Source organism: Sprattus sprattus (assembly GCF_963457725.1).
Source record: "Sprattus sprattus genome assembly, chromosome: 10".
NCBI classification, from domain to species: domain Eukaryota; kingdom Metazoa; phylum Chordata; class Actinopteri; order Clupeiformes; family Clupeidae; genus Sprattus; species Sprattus sprattus.
In genome coordinates this window covers 31,904,142-31,912,803 of record NC_137908.1, presented here as the reverse complement: position 1 = coordinate 31,912,803, position 8,662 = coordinate 31,904,142, and positions in this window count along the sequence as shown.

Here is an 8,662-nt window from a genome sequence, read left to right as displayed (position 1 = left end):
GAGGCTCCTCAGCAAAGGCACCTGTTTAAATCACAGGTGGCTGTTATTGCCTCCGTCAGGAGCTCAGATGGCCATGGGATTAGAGCCTGGGTTGTTTTCGACGAGGGGAGCCCTCGCAATCCATTACACCCAAATGAGTCTCTCAGTAAATACATTCCATGAGAATTATGCAGATGGAGGGAAAAATGGCAACATAAGCCACTGGTCTTGCAGTAATAACCCATTTCATGAATAAGCAATGTGCTTGCCTTCTGGTTTAAGGAGCATAAGAAGTCCCTTCACAGCACAGAGACATTGAATGGAAATCCTGGGTGATTCTGAGAAGGATCATGGCTCATCAACTCCGTTATGTTACGTAAAGTCACAGTGATGTCGAATACCCCCTGCATGTGCTGTCCACAGGGATCTGGGGGCATCCGTGAGCAGATGGTACATCAAGATGTGTTGGGTACCTATGTGTGGTGACCAGTGGTATACAGAGATATCATTATCTGTCTCTGTTCAACCAACAAAATGATCTGTCTGTGTCTGTATTTTGATACAAGGCTGGTTGATACATGGCTGATACATAGAGCATGTTGCATCTTAAACAAATTAACTTTGATGAATTGATTGAAATAAAGGATACTTTTTTTTTAAATAGAGGAAACGAAAGGTGCAATGTGTAGTTTTTATACCCTTTACAAGCGAGTTCGAGTACCTATGGTGGCTGTCAAAGTTTGTCCATTCTGGGCGTCTGTAGAAACATGATGGTGCAACATGGCAGGTTCCAGGAAAGAGGACCCACACGTTATGTAGATACAAATGGCTCAATCTAAGCTATCAAAAAACACAACGATTCGTAGTCACAGGTGATTATACATTATACATTTATAATGACAATGTAATTATATATATATATTCCATTTCTACTATTAGATGCCACTTAAAACAAGACACTGTACCTTTAAAACATACAGCTAAAAACTACAGGTTCTCAGACTTATTTTGATATATAGGTTGCCAAGGTTTGACAGAAATGCACCCCACACACCTAGCTCCCTAATATAACAATCACCTTTCAATATTGTGAAGTAAATGGAATGCCTTGTTAGTGAAATAAAAGTCTTATGTTGCAAACAGAACATATGATAATATGAACATAACATAAAATGAGCGCACAGATAAGTCAATCATGGAGCTGACATTTTTTTTTCAAATACTAAAAAGCACCTTCAGGTAGAAGAAATATTTCAACCACATTATTTTAGCTTTTCTTAGTAATGTAAAAAGGGCTTCGGATTCAATGACACATTTGGTGACACAGTAATCAGTGTAAAGTAGACTTTAAAATACATCATGGCAGCGTTAGCATTAGGCGAGCAGGTGCTATGATACTCATGGCTCTTGTTTCCTTTAAATGTGACATGTGTTTATCGTTTTAGTGGAATCTGATTAATGCCTCCTACCAGGAAAAATGAAGCCGTCCACAAAAGGCAATTGATGACATTTCCAGTGACCTGCCACTGGGTAATATTTAAAGACATCCCTTTGGCAGGAAATTAATCTTGGGATAGTATGTTTTGAAATGCATCGGAGCATCTGATTGAAAAATAAGATAATTTCACAAGGTCATAATCTCGAACACCTATTCTCTGACTCAAATAGTTAACAAAGAAATAACTTTGTTTGGCTTCAGTGTTACACTAGCATAATCAGCATGTGACAGTGTGGGTTGGAAATGTGTTATGGAAAGTTTAAAGCTCAGCATGACTACAGTTCATAAGTATTCTGTCCTTGGTTTGCTCACAGGCATCTGTTGCCGGTGCAGTGAAGGGAAGAGAGAGAGAATTTACAGCAAAAGTCACCAGGCTCTCTATCATTGAAAAGACTAGTAGAAAATGGCAACTCTCACACACACACACACACACAGACACACACACAAATGTTATGGTGCAATCACGCACACATTAAGCAGACATACCTTCAGTATATGATATTTCTGATCTGTTTCCCTGTCTCACTGCCTCACTGCCTCACTCAAGGCAGTCTATGTTCAATTCAATCATGGGTAACACTTTATAATAACTACACACAATTCATCATTTATTAAGCATTTGTTACACCATAAGTTATTTGTTGTTCATACATAACGTATCATTAGTAAAGCATTTGTTCACATAGTTATGAATGTTTTTTTCATAGTAAATAAGCCTTCTAAAAAACTATTAGATAATGGTTTGTTCACCATTAGTTATTTATTGTTCATACATAACGTATCATTAGTAAAGCATTTGTTCACACAGTTGTAAATTGTTTGTTCATAGTAAATAAGCCTTCTAAAAAACAATGCTTGTAAATACATAAATTATACTTAATTAATACCAAAATAACCATTTATAAATTAAATCATGTTCCCATTATAAACCAGTTGCAAACTATTACAAAATGATTTATTCATCATTTGTAAAGCATTGCTCCTATGTTAGTTCTCATCAATAAAGCACACACTCATTAATGGCTTGTTCATAGTAAGTAATACTGTCCAAAATTACGGTAAGTAATTTTACCATTATTATCTAGGTACTTAGGAATGTATAAGACCGGTTAAAACATGGAAGTTGATGATTAACAGACTATCTAGACATACAATTGTTCATGCCTTAAATAAAATGTTATGATTTAGAAATAGGCCTCAACTAATAGCTGGGGTGTTAATACATATGTTACAAATACTTACCAATTAGGTTGTCCATGATTAATTCAGGAGTTACTGCTGGTTAATAAAGTATATTATGTGAGCCCATCTAAAGTGAGCACTTTCTATGCTTTACAAAGCATTTATAAATGAGTTGCAAACATCACCTGGACAAAAACATGTATTATTCTACTTGGACATGCCTTCAGAAATATGCCTACGGATAGTCAGTGCTACTGCATCTTTAACAATCAGTTAACAACACTTCAATTCATGCTTAACTCATGAGTTGACTACATGGTCTGAGCCCATCTAAAGTGAGTACTTGTTATGCTTTACAAGGCATTTATTAATGAGTGGCAAAAGCTAGCAGATACCAAAGAGACACAAGTAAAAGTAGTATTATTTTAAGAAAAGGGAAAGAAATGCCAAAATGATGAAAACGTACAAATATTTATTTAAAACTAAATATTCACACAAGTTGAAAATCATCACTTAAAATAATGAAACTGTTGAGTTCAAGTAATGCTTATATTTAGACATAAAAGCTTAACGCAGACATCAATAAAACATTTGGAAAGAAATTATGAGATTCGGACTGGAAAGGCTTTTCGTATATCCTTGAACAACCGTCCAAGTGACCCATCATCAGGGTGACCGGAGCCAAAAAGTCAATCATTTTATCCGGATCACGGCACCATTGTAACAAGTCCTGCATTGCGTTCTGTATGAGTGTTTGCTGGGCAAGAAAAGGCCACGCACTGAAGTTCTGGTGCTTTGTTCCAGCGAAGCGGAGTTCCATGCACTGAATATTACGGATTGGAGGTGGGGTGGTGAACTCAAATGACCGACTCAGACACAACAGGAGTAGGCTGAAGAATAAACGTTTTACTATCCAGGGTTCGGTACACGGTAGGGCAGACAATCAAGCAGGCAAACAAATCCAATAGGGCAAGGCAAAAGAGAAGTCAAAAACAGTCCAGGGTCAGCAACACAAGGAACTTACTTAACACTGTGAACACGGAGGAACACAGAGAGAACACGAAGGAGACACAGAGAAACAACACGTAACAACTATGACGAACCAGCAACGAGAGACAAGAACACAAGGACTATATATACACACACACACACACACACAACAGATAACAAGGGACAGGTGAAAACAATCAAGGCAGGGCAGACAAGGAGACACAGGTGGACTAAACGAGGGGAATTGACAGGGCACAGGAGAAACCAATAAGACAAACAAACCAGGTGATTATTGGGAACAGTTGAGGGGTGGAGACACGGACAACAACAAGGGCACATGGAATACACAAACAAACACAGGGAAGCACATGGTGAAAAGCACATGTTGGAAACCAGGAAGTACGATGACTAGACAAAGGAACAGAGATCACATGACACACAAGGGAGACCAACTAATACACAGAACAAGCAGAATAACAAGGGGAGGGCGTGAGGAGACAGACACGAGGAGACAAGGGTAAACAAACACAAATGAAGAAACACGTGAGAACACAAGGGATACATAGGGCAACAAGACAGGGACAGAACACAGACCTTACACTGAACACATTAACATACAACGAGACAGTCTGTAACATGCATGCATGTCGTCAAACACAATGGATATTAGCCTGTTAGCAGAGGGAAAACGAATGCTAGACCTCATGGCATATGACAAACAAGATACATGCATTAAATATCACATTGTGTGTATCACACAGTTCACAATATTTTGAGTATATACACCGTTATGTCATTATTATACCATAGCTTTGTGGGTTAATCACTTATAAATACGTTTAGTATAGCATACATACCTCTTTTCAGATCAGCAACTTGAACTGAAGTCTTAAAGGCCTCCAGGAATTTAATTTGAATAGTTGAATTTGTAAAAATTACGTTTTTATCCAGACTCTTATTTTGACGATGTATTTTCGAGTTGAACAGGAAGTAGGCAAGAAAATTGTCGGGAGTAAGTAAGAAACGGCAGGTTGACGGTTATTACGCCAGATTTTAGTGGTGGGCGATACTGCAAAATTTGGTATCGATACGATACCAAGTATTTATAGGGTCAATATCGCCTATACCGATACCGATACCGATACGATACTTTTACTTAAAAAAATACTTTTGTGTAGGGAAGAACAGTATGTAATTTTTTTTTTGCAAAACCACATTCAGCACAGATTTCAAAGACATGGCTGAGGAAGAAGAGTGTTTGGGTGTTGGACTAGCCATGCCTGCAGTCCTGACTTGTCCCCAAAAGATAATTTGTGGAGCATTTTGAAATGCAATATGGGACAAGGGGGACCCTGCACTAATGCTCGCTTTAAGACTTGTTTGCTGGACGAATGGGACAAAAGGGACAAAGTTACACCTGAAATGTATTCTCATTTGGTGTCTGTAGTCCCTAAACAACTTTTAAGTTTTTTAAATGTGTTGCAAACACTGAAATTGAATTTGTGTTTTTTGAAAAAACAATCAAATTCATCAGTTAAAACATCAACTAATGTGCTGCTGCTTTGTTTTCAATACTACACAGGTCAAAGAGAATTTACAAATAACTGTTTTCGCTTTTAATGTCCATTTAATAGGCCTTTATTGTTCCAACTTTTTCTGGTTTGGGATTGTAGATAACACGTCTCAATGGGTTGCTATAATAGGCCTACACTTTGACAACAAAAGTGTGTGATTGCTCAAAAACATCCACGTTTGTTTTCTAATAGCCTATCAATAAACGCGGACTTTCCGCATTTGCAGGAGCATAGCCTAATGTTAAAAGGGCACGCAGGACAGGTGACATGTAGCCTAGTTGTAAATGTAAAAATTAAAGTTAGGTTGTTCTCAGTTTCGCAATGTTATGTTTGAGCAATCACACTACTAATCCTGAATATATATATATGACATGACTAAAATATTATTAGCCTACTCTTACTATAAGCTACCTGGGTACTGTCTGCCTCTCTGAAAAGATTCGGCCAACGAACTCTGTCTCTGTGCCGGGGGTCTGGGTGCATTTTCCTCCTCTCTCCATTTTAGTAGTTCGGCATTTTCCTTGTGATGTGTTTTTAGGTGTTTGTGGAGGTTGGTAGTGTTGCCATAATATCGTTTGCTCTTTTTGCAAGTGTCACAACTTGCAGTAGAATCATTCTCTGATGTAAAATAGCTCCAAACAGCGCTTTGCTTCCTCTCAGCCATGTCTCTCATTCAATGTGCGACGCTGCTCTTCTACATGTTGCGTCAATGAGTCACGTGACGGCATGACAACGAATCACAGCAGAGCAGCATGAGGCGGAGGAAGAGCAAAGCGTGATATGAGAGCAGCGTTTGCCCAGGATTGTAGGGGAGTCTAGGAGACACGAGCAAAGTATAGTGAACGTAGAGGAGATAATTAAATTAAATGATCGATCCCATTACAATTGTATCGATCCGATACCAATACCAGCGTTGGCATCGATAGTATCGATACTTATATCGATCCGCCCACCCCTACCAGATTTCTTCACAGGTTGATTCCCCAGCAGAGGCATCGTTGTATGTATTTTATTTCAACTAAGTTCATTAATTAGTATGTTCATTTCATTGTTTACAAAAACGTAGTTAAAATGTGTAGGCCTGAAATTATCCGTATAAGTTCAACCCCAGCATTTCCTTTTCCATATAGATAACCTCGGATAGTGTGTGCCTTAGAGGGTAAAGCAGAGTGTATTTATTCTAGGCTCAGTCTACAGACAGGGGGTGTATGCTGAATATGCTAAAAAAGGTGAACTCTGCCTGGACCAGCTGTGACATCTCTTTAGACACATCAGCACCACCTATTTGGAGAATCTCTCTTATTTGGAGATAACTTGGGGAAATGTCATATGAGGAGTAGGCAAAGTCACGTATATTTCAGGGTACCTGTTGACTATAAAATATGCATGCAGTCTGTGTCTAGTTAGATTTTGGATTCCGGAGTCCTGTCTCCTGTTGTCGTGTGCGTGGCAATAAAACACCAGCTTCCAGTATTTCTCAGCCTTGACTCTTGACTCCTGATTCGAAGATTAAGTAACAAGTATAGTTTAATTCTCTCCAATACATGCCATTGTTACACCATTACTAAAAAAACCTACGCTCGACCCCTTGGCTTTTGAGAGTTATAGGCCTATCTCTAACTTGCCTTTCTTAGGCAAAATTCTAGAGAAGGTTGTTTATAGGCAGCTTTGCACCTTTCTGTCTCAAAATTCCATATTTGATGCCTTTCAATCTGGGTTTAGGGTAAAACATAGCACAGAGACTGCTCTAGTCAGAGTTGTAAATGACCTTCGAATTGCGACTGACAATCAAAAAATATCGATTCTCGTTCTCCTCGATTTAAGCGCTGCATTTGATACAATTGATCATGCTATTCTTCTTCAACGTCTTCAGCACTCAGTTGGCCTCCAGGGTACAGCTCTTGATTGGATCTCATCCTATTTAAACGGGAGATCCTTTTCTGTTTCTATAAATAGCCTGTCTTCTGATGTAAGGCCCATCTTATATGGGGTTCCTCAGGGGTCAATTCTTGGTCCTTTGCTTTTTAATTTGTACATGTTACCACTTGGATCTATCATTCGGCAACACAACATCTCCTACCATTCATATGCTGATGATACCCAACTTTACTTATCCATCTTCTCTGATGACCCCAGTCCGGTAAATTACCTCACTCGTTGTATCTCCGACATTAAAAATTGGATGGCCCAAAATTTTCTACGGCTAAATGATGCCAAGACAGAGATTCTGGTTGTAGGCCCTAAGGCCCTGAGAAATCACTTTCAACCAATTTTAACCTCCCTCTGGGCAAAACCATGTGAGAATGTAAAAAATGTAGAAGTGACTCTTGATGCAGATCTTAATTTTCAAAAGCATATATCTAACATTACTAAGACAGCCTTTTACCACCTTAGAAATATTTCTAAAGTCCGTGGCTTCCTGTCTTTACAGGATTCTGAAAAATTAGTTCATGCATTCATCTCAAGTCGGTTAGATTACTGCAACGCACTCTATGCTGGTCTAACAAAACAGATGTTAAATAAACTTCAACTTATCCAAAATGCAGCTGCTAGTATAGTCACTAGAACTTCAAAATTCAATCATATCACCCCTGTTCTTAAATCACTTCACTGGCTCCCTGTACAACAAAGAATTGAGTTTAAAATACTCCTTCTTGTGTATAAATCACTAAACGGTCTTGCCCCACCCTATATTTCCGATCTGATTTCTCTTTATGATCCATCGCGTTGCCTAAGATCCTCCAATAAATGTCTTCTCACGACCCCAAGAATTAACACCAATGCTGCACACGGTGCCTTTAGCTACTGTGCCCCAACCCTCTGGAATAGCCTACCTTTGGAGTTAAGGTCATCTCACTCAGTGCTCTCTTTCAAAAAGGGAATTAAAACTTTTTTATTTTCTACAGCCTATTCATGACTATAGGTTTTTTTTTTGTTTTTAACACCTCTTTTATTGTTTTTTTTTTATGTTATTGTTTTTTTTTATTATTATTTTTTTTCATGTATATACTGTACATATATATATATATATATATTTTGCTAAGTGTATTTGTTTGTGTGTTTATTTTAGATAATTGAATGTTTTCTCTGCACAAAGCACATTGTGTCTATGTATACCATATGAAATGTGCTATATAAATAAACTTAAACTTGAACTTGAACTTGAATGTCAAACTGTGTATGCTATTAGGAAATGTTAACAGTAGCTTTACATGTGCTTTATTTTCTTTATGGAATTAGGTAACGTGGCTAATTGCAACATTTTGTTTGTCTTCTAGTTTCACTCTCTTCACCCATTTCTTAACACTCTAAGGTCCAAGGCCTTTTAGACTTTTCTAAGTTGTCTGACATGCCTTGATGTTTTTGTACATTTTGCTTAACTAAAAACATTGATGCACAAATGGAATATATGATTCTATTCTAGAAGACCCAAGCAATA